Source organism: Mesoplodon mirus, assembly GCF_964341445.2.
Source record: "Mesoplodon mirus genome assembly, chromosome: 5".
Classification (NCBI taxonomy): Eukaryota; Metazoa; Chordata; class Mammalia; order Artiodactyla; family Ziphiidae; genus Mesoplodon; species Mesoplodon mirus.
This window is the reverse complement of record NC_138980.1, coordinates 163,773,688-163,785,880: the sequence shown is the minus strand read 5'-3', so window position 1 is coordinate 163,785,880 and position 12,193 is coordinate 163,773,688. Positions and strand designations below refer to the sequence as shown.

Here is a 12,193-nt window from a genome sequence, read left to right as displayed (position 1 = left end):
TTCTTTATCCATTTGTCTATTGATGAATATTTGGCTTGTTTTCATATCTTGTCTATCATGAATAATGCTACAATGAATGAAAGTCCTCTTTTTTTAATGTCTTTATTAGAGTATAATTGCTTTACAATGGTGTGTTACATTCTGCTGTATAAGAAAGTGAATCAGCTATATGTATACATATATCCCCATATCTCCTCCATCTTGTGTCTCCCTCCCACAATCCTACCCCACCCCTGTAGGTGGACAAAAAGCACCGAGCTTATCTTCCTGTGCTATGTTGCTGCTTCCCACTAGCTGTCTATTTTACATTTGGTAGTGTATATATGACCATGCCACTCTCTCAGTTCGTCCCAGCTTACACTACCGCCTGCCGGTGTCTTCAAGTCCATTCTCTACATCTGCGCCTTTATTCCTATCCTGCTCCTTGGTTCCTCAGAACCTTTTTTTTTTTTTTGAGATTCCATATATACATGTTAGCATACAGTATTTGTTTTTCTCTTTCTGAGTTACTTCACTCTGTATGACAATCTCTAGGTCCATCCACCTCACTACAAATAACTCAATTTCATTTTTTTAACAGCTATGTAATATTCCATTGTGTATATGTGTCACATCTTCTTTATCCATTCATCTGTCGATGGAAACTTAGGTTGCTTCCATGCCCTGGCTATTGTAAATAGAGCTGCAATGAACAATGTGGGACATGACTGTTTTCGAAATATGGTTTTCTCAGGGTATATGCCCAGTAGTGGGATTGCTGAGTCTTATGGTAGTTCTATTTTTAGTTTTTTGAGAAATCTCCATACCGTTCTCCATAGTGGCTGTATCAATATACATTCCCATCAACAGTGCAAGAGGGTTCCCTTTTCTCCACACCCTCTCCAGCATTTATTGTTTGTAAATTTTTTGATGGTGGCCATCCTGACTGGTGTGTGGTGATACCTCATTGTAGATTTTATTTTTTTTTTTTGCAGTACGCGGACCTCTCACTGTTATGGCCTCTCCCATTGTGGAGCACAGGCTCCAGATGCACAGGCTCAGTGGCCATGGCTCACGGGCCCAGCTGCTCCGCAGCATGTGGGATCATCCCGGAGCAGGGAACGAACCCGTGTCCCCTGCATCAGCAGGCGGACTCTCTACCACTGCGCCATCAGGGAAGCCCCCTCACTGTAGTTTTGACTTACATTTCTCTAATGATTAGTGATGTTGAGCATCCTTTCATGTTTTTGTTGGCAATCTGTATAACTTCTTTGGAGAAATGTCTGTTTAGGTCTTCTGCCCATGTTTGGATTGGGTTGTTTGTTTTTATGATATAGAGATGCATGAGCTGCTTGTATATTTTGGAGATTAATCCTTTGTCAGTTGCTTCATTTATAAATATTTTCTCCCATTCTGAGGGTTGTCTTTTTGTCTTGTTTATGGTTTCCTTTGCTGTGCAAAAGCTTTTGAGTTTCATTAGGCCCCACTTGTTTATTTTTGTTTTTATTTCCATTTCTTTAACAGGTGGGTCAAAAAGGATCTTGCTGTGATTTATGTCATAGATTGTTCTGCCTATGTTTTCCTCTAAGAGTTTTATAGTGTCTGGTCTTACATGTAAGTCTAACCCATTTTGAGTTTATTTTTGTGTATGGTGTTATGGAGTGTTCTAATTTCATTATTTTACATGTAGTGGTCCAGTTTTCCTAGTTCCACTTATTGAAGAGGCTGTCTTTTTTCCATTGTATGTTCTTGCCCCCTTTATCAAAGATAAGGTGATCCTGTGTGCGAGAGTTTATCTTTGGGCTTTCTAACCTGTTCCACTGATTTATTTTTCAGTTTTTGTGCCAGTACCATGCTGTCTTGATTACTGTAGCTTGGTAGTATAGTCTGAAGTCAGGGAGCCTGATTCCTCCAGCTCCATTTTTCTTCTCAAGATTGCTTTGGCTAGTCAGGGTCTTTTGTGTTTCCAAACAAATTATGAAAATGTTTTGTTCTAGTTCTGTGAAAAATGCCATTGGTAGTTTGATAAAGATTGCATTGAATCTGTAGATTGCTTTGGGTAGTATAGTTGTTTTCACAATATTGATTCTTCCAATCCAAGAACATGGTATATCTCTCGATCTCTTTGTATTATCTTTAATTTCTTTCATCAGTGTCTTATAGTTTTCTGCATTCAGGTCTTTTGTCTCCCTAGGTAGGTTTATTCTTAGGTATTTTATTCTTTCTGTTGCAGTGATAAATGGGAGTGTTTCCTTAATTTGTCTTTCATATTTTTCATCATTAGTGTATAAGAATGCCGGAGATTTCTGTGCATTAATTTTCTATCCTGCTACTTTACCAAATTCATTGATTAGTCCTAGTAGTTTTCTGGTAGCATCTTTAGGATTCTCTATGTATAATATCATGTCATCTGCAAACAGTGACAGTTTTACTTCTTTTTTTTTTTTTCTGATTTGCATTCCTTTTATTTCTTTTTCTTTTCTGATTGCTGTGGCTAAAACTTCCAAAACTATGTTGAATAATAATGGTGAGAGTGGGCAACCTGGTCGTGTTCCTGATCTTAGTGGAAATTGTTTCATCTCTTCACCATTGAGAACAATGATGGCTGTGGATTTGTCATATATGGCCTTTATTATGTTGAGGTATGTTCCCTGCATACTTACTTTCTGGAGGGTTTTTATCATAAGTGGGTGTTGAATTTTGTCAAAAGCTTTTTCTGCATCTATTGAGATGATCATATGGTTTTTATCCTTCAATATGTTAATATGGTATATCACATTGAGTGATTTGCATATACTGAAAAATCCTTGCATTCCTGGGATAAAGCCCACTTGATCATGGTGTATGATCCCTTTAAAGTGTTGTTGGATTCTGTTTGCAAGTATTTTGTTGAGGATTTTTGAATCTATGTTCATCAGTGATATTGGCCTGTAGTTTCTTTCTTTCTTTTTTTTTTTTTTGACGTCTGTGTCTGGTTTTGGTATCAGAGTGATGTTGGCCATGTAGAATGAGTTTGGAAGTGTTCCTCCCTCTGCTATATTTTGGAAGGGTTTGAGAAGATAGGTGTTAGCTCTTCTCTAAATGTTTAATAGTATTTGCCTCTGAAGCCTTCCTGTCCTCGGCTTTTGTAACAAACAAGGAAGATTTTTAATCACAGTTTCCGTTTCAGTGCTTGTAATTGGTCTCTTTTTAGTTTCTATTTATTCCTGTTTCAGTTTTGGAACATTGTGTTTCTCTAAGAATCTGTCCATTTCTTTCAGGTTGTCCATTTTATTGGCATATTGTTGTTTGTAGTAATCTCTCATGATTATTTGAATTTCTGCAGTGTCACTCTTTACTTCTTTTTCATTTTAAGTTCCATTTATTTGAGTCTTCTCCCTTTTTTTCTTGATGAGTCTCACTAACGGTTTTTCAATTTTGTTTATCTTCTCAAAACCAGCTTTTAGTTTTATTGATCTTTGCTTTCATTTCTTTTTCATTTATTTCTGATCTGATATTTATGATTTCTTTCCTTCTGCTAACTGTAGGTTTTTTGTCCTTCCTTCTTTAATTGCTTTAGGTGTAAGGTTAGGTTGTTTATTTGAGCTGTTTCTTGTTTCTTGAGGTAGGATTGTATTGATATAAACTTCCCTCTTAGAACTGCCTTTGCTACATCCTACAGGTTTTGGGTTGTTGTGTTTTCATTGTCATTTGTTTCTAGGTTTGTTTTTTTAAATTTCATCTTTGATTTCTTCAGTGATCTCTTGCTTATTTCATAGCATATTGATTAGCTCCCATGTGTTTTTATTTTTTACAGATTTTTTCCTGTAGTTGATACCTAGTCTCATAGCATTGTAGTTGGAAATGATACATGATATGTTTTCAATTTTCTTAAATTTCCCAAGGCTTGATTTGTGACCCAAGGTATGATCTAACTTGGAGAATGTTCCATGAGCCCTTGAGAAGAAAGTGCATTCTGTTTTTTTTGGATGGAATGTCCTATAAATATCAATTAAGTCCACCATTTTTAATGTGTCATTTAAAGCTTGTGTTTCCTTAATTATATTCATTTTGGCTGATCTGTCCATTGGTAAAAGTGGGGTGTTCAAGTCTCCTACTATTGTGTTACTGTCAATTTCCCCTTTTATGAATGTTAACATTTGCTTTATGTATTGAGGTGCTCCTATGTTGGGTGCATAAATATTTACAATCAATATATCTTCTTCTTGGATTGATCCTTTGATCATTATGTAGTGACCTTCTTTGTCTCTTGTAATAGTCTTTATTTTAAAGTCTGTTTTGTATGACATGAGAATTGCTACTCCACCTTTCTTGATTTCTATTTCCATGGAATATCTTTTTCTATCAGTCTGTAGGTGTACCTAGGTCTGAGGTGGGTCTCTTGTAGACAGCATATATACAAGTCTTGTTTTTGTATCCATTCATCCAGTCTATGTCGTTTGGTTGGAGCATTTAATCCATTTACATTTAAGGTAATTATCAATATGTCTATTCTTATTACCATTTTTTTAATTGTTTTTGGTTTGTTTTTGTAGGTCTTTTCCTTCTTTTGTGCTTCCTGCCCAGAGAAGTTCCTTTAGCATTTGTTGTAAAGCTGGTTTGGTGGTACTGAATTCTCTTAACTTTTGCTTGTCTGTTAAGGTTTTTATTTTTTTGTCGAATCTGAATGAGATCCTTGCTAGGTAGAGTAATCTTTGTTGTAGTTTTTTTTCCCTTCCATCACTTTAACTATGTCCTGCCACACCCTTCTGGCTTGCAGAGTTTCTGCTGAAAGATCAGCTCTTAACCTCATGGGGATTCCCTTGTAGGTTATTTGCTGCTTTTCCCTTTCTGCTTTTAATATTTTTTCTTTGTATTTAATTTTTGATAGTTTGATCAGTATGTGTTTGTGTGTTTCTCCTTGGATTTTTCCTCTGTGGGACTCTGTGTGCTTCCTGGAATTGATTGACTATTTCCTTTCTCATATTAGGGAAGTTTTTAATCTAATCTATTCAAATATTTTCTCAGACCCTTTCATTTTCTCTTCTTCTTCTGGGACCCCTATAATTTGAATGTTGGTGCATTTAATGTTGTCCCAGAGGACTCTGAGACTGTCCTAAGTTCTTTTCATTCTTTTTTTCTTTATTCTGCTCTGGGGTAGTTATTTCCAATATTTTATCTTCCAGGTCACTTATCTGTTCTTCTGCCTCAGTTATTCTGCTATTGATTCCTTCTAGAGAATTTTTAATTTCATTTATTGTGTTGTTCATCATTGTTTGTTTGCTCTTTAGTTCTTCTATGTCCTTATTAAACGTTTCTTGTATTTTCTCCATTCTATTTCCAAGATTTTGGATCAACTTTACTCTCATTACTGTGAATTCTTTTTTAGGTAGACTGCCTATTTCCTCTTCGTTTGGTCTGGTGGATTTTCACTTGCTCCTTCATCTGCTGTGTATTTCTTTTTCTTCTCATTTTGCTTAACTTACTGCATTTTGCATCTGTTCTCAGGCTGCAGGTTCGTATTTCCTGTTGTTTGTGGTGTCTGTCCACAGTGGGTAAGGTTGGTTCAGTGGCTTGTGCAGGCTTCCTGGTGGAGGGAACTGTTGTCTGTGTTCTTGTGTATGAGGCTGGATCTTGTCTTTCTGGTGGGTAGAACCGTGTCTAGTGGTGTTTTTGCAGTGTCTGTGAACTTATTATGCTCCTAGGGAGACTCTCTGCTAATGGTTGGGGTTGTATTCCTCTCTTGCTAGTTGTAGTTTGCTGGTCTTGAGTGGAGCTGGGTCTTAGCAGTGAGATGGAGATATCTAGGAGATCTTTCACCATTTGATATTACGTGGGGCCAGGAGGTCTCTGGTGGACCAATGTCTTGAATTCAGCTCTCCCACCTAAGAGGCTGAGGCCTGACCCCCGTCTGGAGCACCAAGACCCTGTCAACCACATGGGTGCTAGTGTTGGAGGGTCTCCTGCAGAGGCAAGGGTTGGCTGTGGCTCACTGCAGGCACAAGAACACTGGCAGCAGAAGTCTGGGAAGTATTCCTTGGTGTGAGCTCTCCTGGAGTCTGCCATTATCCCCTCCAAAGAAACTCTGAAAGTCCTCTTTAAGGGCATCTGCTTCTTGTATCCAGAAAAAAAACTACCAGTGTGATTATTTGAGTTGTGCACTAAACTAAATACTTTTTTTTCCCCCCAAGGGAAACCATTTTTACTGAAAAAAAATCTTGAAAAGAAATCATGGTAATTCAGACCTGGGTGTTTTGCAAACACTTTACAGAGAAGTTAAAGTGAGCCACTCACTTTAAGGAAAACAACTTTTTCTGATCATTGCTATTAGCAAAATGAATGTTCTGGAGCAAAAAGTAGAATTTTAGGAATTGTCAGCTGATGGCTCCTCAACACTGAAAGAATTTTCCATGAAATAAATGGTAATATTAATAAATGTATATCAACTTTCAGAAGATCTGTATAACTATTGAAGCAATATTTTCCAAAGTAACAAAGGACAAAATTATACTTGTGTATTAGGTCCATTTACAGTGCAACATAGATTTCAGTAGAGTATGACAAGTTCATTGGTATGGTTTCATATTTCACTTATACTCTTTTAGCTTGGATCAGGATGAATATGCACAATGATCTCAAAAGCTAATTAATTGTTAATCCTTTCCTGGATTTCATCCTTTTTTGGATTTCCTTTATATCCTTTGACTAAAACATTTTGTAACAAATTGAATGCAGAAAGAGATATAGGAGTCAAGTTATCTTCTATTAAAGCAGACTTAAAGATAGGTGTAAAAACATAAAACAATATCATTCCTCTGACTAATTTATTGTTCTTTTAGAGAACATCATTTTTTTAATGTGTTGGTTGTGTTAGTGATAGGGATAGATTAGGATAAGTTAAATAGTCAGTTTAGAAATCCCACTAGGAGATTAAAGACAGAAGGGAATTTTAAGGGAGTTTGGGAGACTGTTGTAAGCTAATGACCACTCGAGAAAAGAATCTAGTAATGTAACAACAGTCTACACTACCTTGAAGAAGACCAGGTGCATCCAAGCTTCATATACACTGAAGTCACAAGTCCTGATAATTAAAACACAAGACAATGCATAAGGGTCTGAATCGTGATACATGAAGTCAAAGAGTTAATAGTCCTGGAAAAGTAGCATTTCTGATGTAGACAAGATAAAAATATAGGTGAAAGGAGAAAGAAACTAGGTGAAAGGGGACATTATACAAAAATCTGAGATAAATTACCATATTATGGTATATGTTACCACCCTTTTGCTAATATACGTATGATTTAAATAATGATTTAAACACCATGACAGTCCCCATTAAACCATATAGAGCCAAAGGAGAGACTAATGATGTAAGCCTTGACGTCTGCCCAAGAATGAGGAAAAAGGTGGTCTTCTCCCCTTCCCGCTTTTTCTTTGATTATAAAAATGTAGCCCTCTTTGTTCTCCAGGCTGCTGAGGTCCCTTGCCAGCCCGCTTGTATCTCTCACAAACATCCTATGATAATAAACTCACCCTTTGCCTGCTGATTTCCCTCCCACTGAATTCTTTCGGTAACCAGACAAAAGAACCCGACCTTCAGTAAATCCTGACATGAGGTGAGAGGTTTTAATCAAAAGACAGTGGGTTTAAGTCCCCTTCTAGTCAGGGATCATGGGTTCAAGTCCCAATCTGAGGTGCAGGTGGGTTAAGTTCCAGCCTGTGGGTCTGAGTCACAATCTGAGTTTTGGCTGGGTTTGAGTCCCACACGAGAAGGAGTGCAGTTTCAATAGTATGTAATGGGTTTATTTTTGGTATTCTAAAACTGATTCATAGATCAGTTTTTAAATCATAAGTTTAAAAATTTCTCAGGGGCTTCCCTGGTGGCACAGTGGTTGGTGGTCTGCCTGCCGGTGCAGGGGACGCGGGTTCGTGCCCCGGTCAGGGAGGATCCCACGTGCCGTGGAGTGCCTGGGCCCGTGGGCCGTGGCCGTTGGGCCTGCGCATCTGGAGCCTGTGCTCCGCGGCGGGAGGGGCCGCGACGGTGGGAGGCCCGCGTACAGCAAAAAAAAAAAAAAAAAAAAAAAAAAAAGTTTCTTACATTTATTTACTAATACAATACAAATCATATATATATATATATATATATATATATATATATATATATATCACATTAAAAATCACATTTTTGGGATCATTTTTTTCTCTTTAAGAATTTAAAAAGGTTCTGAGATGAAAAAACTTTCAAAACTCTAATTTAAAGGAATATTAACTGAGAGAATTTTATACATAAAAGATTAAAACAACAATAAAAATATCATAAGCCAAGTATGCATAGACATTTTTTCATATCTCTATTAATTATATATATAATGTCTTGGTAAAAAAGCTCTTATATCATTACTAAATGATTCATAATGAATATAGAATAATTATAAAATGAAGCTATAAGAGTAAACAAATACACACCTGAAATGCTCTTGAAAATGATATAATTTGTGAAAGTACTCTTCAGTTATACCTCACATAAATATTTACTCTAAAATATTTACTCATAAACTACAAAATTACTTTAAGATCACTTTTATTTGATATTTGACTGGCATAGCCTTTTTTCTTAAGAAAAAGAGTAAAGGTAAAAATGTAAAGTCAAAAGTAATTTTCTTGTAGTTTCCATTATAGATGGCTAAAATATACCTATAGTATAATAATATGTATATAAAAATATTATGCATTTAGATTATTTTGAATGTAGAAATAGTTAGCTTTTACCAAACACTGAGTAGCTATTAGAGCCACAAACAAGGTATCAAGTTTGAAGAAAGATCAATCACCATTTGGGTATGTTTTGACCTTCAATATATTGCTCCCTTTCAGACTCGTCACACTACCCACTGCTGCTCTGTGTAATAGTGTGTGGAAGTCATGTTTGCTATAGAACGGCAGCATTCCTCTATATTCCCTCCAAAATTCCAGCTCATTGTAGAGGATCCAGTTTTCAGATACTGCTGCAGCTTTGGCTGATAATACAGATATGTTTTATCTTTGATAGCACTGCCCCCAAAATATTTTATTCAAAAAGCTAAATTTACCTTTTGTTCACTTTTTATCGTAGATCTTTCCTCCAGCAAGAGACACAGACATAGGTCTGATAATGACTGTGTACTAAGGGAAAAGACAATCTGAATACTAGGTACTGAGCATCTTAGAATCATTCCTTTGACACCTGCCTCTTTGACACCCTTCCTTGAACCAAGCTTGTGCTTTGTTTGGGCCTTTTTCATATAATGAGACATTGCTGGATGGGTCTTTCAGTTATTCATGTCTAAACAGTGGCCTTAGTGAACTAGTGGATATTAAAGTTCTCCAAAATTCTTGTATATACCTAAATTCTTGGTAAGCACTGTTTACACTTAATATTTAAAAGAAATAGAATTCAATTACCTCCAGCCACTAGGAATAAGTGATTTTGGAGCTTGTGTTTTAATGAATACATAAGGTGCATTAGGTATTTGTTTTATTAATTTTTTTTGTGTGAAAAATAGCTCTCTAAAGCAGGTATGATTGCCCTTGATAAAACATACTTTCTGTATTTTCTTCACTTCGTTGTTGTTTATGGCTGTTATTTGAATATTTTTATGTTTTAATTTGATGATATATAAGGTTTTTAGATTGTCTGATAGTTTAGAAGACACATTGATCTCTTGGATCATCTTTTTGAACGTTATTTTACTAAAAAATGGGTACATATCAAGCACTATAAATGATAGCTGCTCATAGCAGGATGTTCGAATGTTTTTCTTTATTAACTTGTCAAATATAAATTTGAAACATAAAATAATATATGTATCATTAATATAGGTTATGAAGGAAATAATACAATAACTTCTCTGAGATCATCATGAGAATTAGGAAATCACTAGTACCATGGAGGTTATTACTTCATAAATTATATTAATGCTAATTTGCTTTTCCAATATTCTGGTTAATGCTTTTGAATTCATCTTCATAAGTTAGATGGTTCTATATAATTTCTTTTCATTGTACTATTCTTTTCAGGTAACAGTGATAACGACTTTTAAAAGGATGATTTATGTGAAAGATAAGATGATATAAAATGGGCATCATTTTTCCTTAAGAGTTTGATGAAATCTGGGAAGATATTCACCTTGTCTTGGTTTTTCTCTTTGTGCAAATCTTCCTAAGTAGTTCTTCAGTTTTTTTTTTATAATTGTTCTGTAGCACTTTACTTATCCCTAAATTAGTTTTGCTAAGTTCTCTGGGTATTGTTAATCTCTCTACTATGAAAGAGATGGAAGAAAGGCCCATAAGTGATAAATAGAATAAAATCAAAAGTTGCACTTTTTTTTTTTTTTTTGCGGTATGCGGACCTCTCACTGTGGTAGCCTCTCTGTTGTGGAGCACAGGCTCCGGATGCACAGGCTCAGCACCATGGCTCACGGGCCTAGCCACTCCACGGCATGAGGGATCTTCCTGGACCAGGGCACGAACCCGTGTCCCCTTCATCGGCAGGCGGACTCTCAACCACTGCACCACCAGGGAACCCCAGTTGTACCTTTTTAATATTTACACAGCTTGATGAGTTTGGAGATAAGTATATATCCATAAAACCATCACCACAATCTATACTGTAAACATATCTATCACCTCTAAAAGTTTCTGCCTGCCCTCTTGATTTATTATTATTTCTTTTTTAAAACAATCAGTGCCCACCAGAGTCTTTGAAAGAATAGTTCTCAATTCTAACTTTGTATGAACACATTATTTTATCAGTATTATAACCTGTAGTTTTGGTGAAATAAAACATATACCTATGAGAGAATAGTTACAGTGAAAAGAAACATGATTACAGTTTCCTATAAGCGTGATAATAATACTGTAAGCATTTGAAAAAGGGTTATATTACAGAGACAATAAGGTATTTCCATATTTACATTGTGGGCATTTAGAAATATGCTGATACGATAGTGATGTTTCCTCAATCTTCATTAAAGACATAGTGTTTCTGAAATGGAACATAAGTATCTTGCTGGCTAAGATGGAAAAAAAATCTGCGTTCCACTTCTGGGTACATGCTATTTTTGTGAAGCTGGTCAAGATGTTATCTCACTCTGTAAAATCAGCAAATAAATACTGTAATAATTACTATGTATCTCATTGTTATATCACAATATCTGACAAATATGGCATTAATTATGTATCTATTGTATGAATGAATAACTGAATCTCAGGACAACTATTGATAATTTTCACTAAAACATATGGTATACTTATTGATTATATGAAATATGTTCAGTCTTTCAAGTGCATCATATCAGTGTAAACAAAGTGAGTTTATTACTGAGTCATTGAAATGTGGCACTAGGCCGATACAGTTTTCTCAGCTTTCTCTGGTTTTAAGATTTGTAGTCACATGTCTAGTAAACCAATGGATAAATGAGGCTAGAATTTGCCTCTCTACTGGTAAACAAGATTTTAATTCAAAGTTTCAGATTGTATTATTCAGGTACATGGGCTTATTAATATACACAAATTATTATACTTATACGACATACTTATAGGACTCGGATGCTTCAAATTGGCCTATAGTACAAAAATAAATTCAGAACTTATGCATATGTTTACCAAACTTATAAATAATAAGCTTAAACCAGATACCTACACATGGATTTCAGAGGCGGGTCTTTGCATATAGTAATGTAACAACCAGGCAACAAGAAGCTGACAGTTCAGGGGTTGGTCATTATGTCCACCATTTTAATAAAAGAATGTTGAGCCAATGGCTGTTTTCCACTTAAATTATCTGAATTTCAAATCGAGTTATTTAAAATCATCAGTAAAGAATGTATGCCCATATTGTTTGTACATGTTGCCTGGATAAATTACAATGATTATGAAGCAAGTTCTCTAGATTTTAACTAATATGAAAAAAAAAAACTTTTCAAATGCAGGTATTTATATTTAATCGATTCTAATGCTATCTAAATCCAGAAATGTTACTTACACATCTTACACATATGGCAAACATACTAGCATGGTTTTGATTTTGTTATTTTCAAATTTATACTATAATTGAATGTAAATGAATATCAAGTCGCTATACGTCTAGCTTCTTAGATTTTTCTAAATGTATCTTAACCATGTCAGAAACTAAAGTTAAAAATAATTGATTTTTTTTCCCCATGCAAACTGGAACTATGTAAAAAAGTTTATCATT

The 12,193-nt window shown here is 35.4% G+C and overlaps 1 long non-coding RNA gene across 1 annotated transcript in view; it reads right to left on the bottom strand.

Annotated features, from left to right (window-relative positions):
- LOC309804647 overlaps positions 1-12,193 on the bottom strand; it is a 61,548-nt gene that overhangs the window by 29,401 nt on the left and 19,954 nt on the right. The window contains exon 2 of the long non-coding RNA XR_014294150.1: positions 6,988-7,039. This is a non-coding gene — a long non-coding RNA (uncharacterized lncRNA). The remainder of the gene's footprint in view (positions 1-6,987; positions 7,040-12,193) is intronic.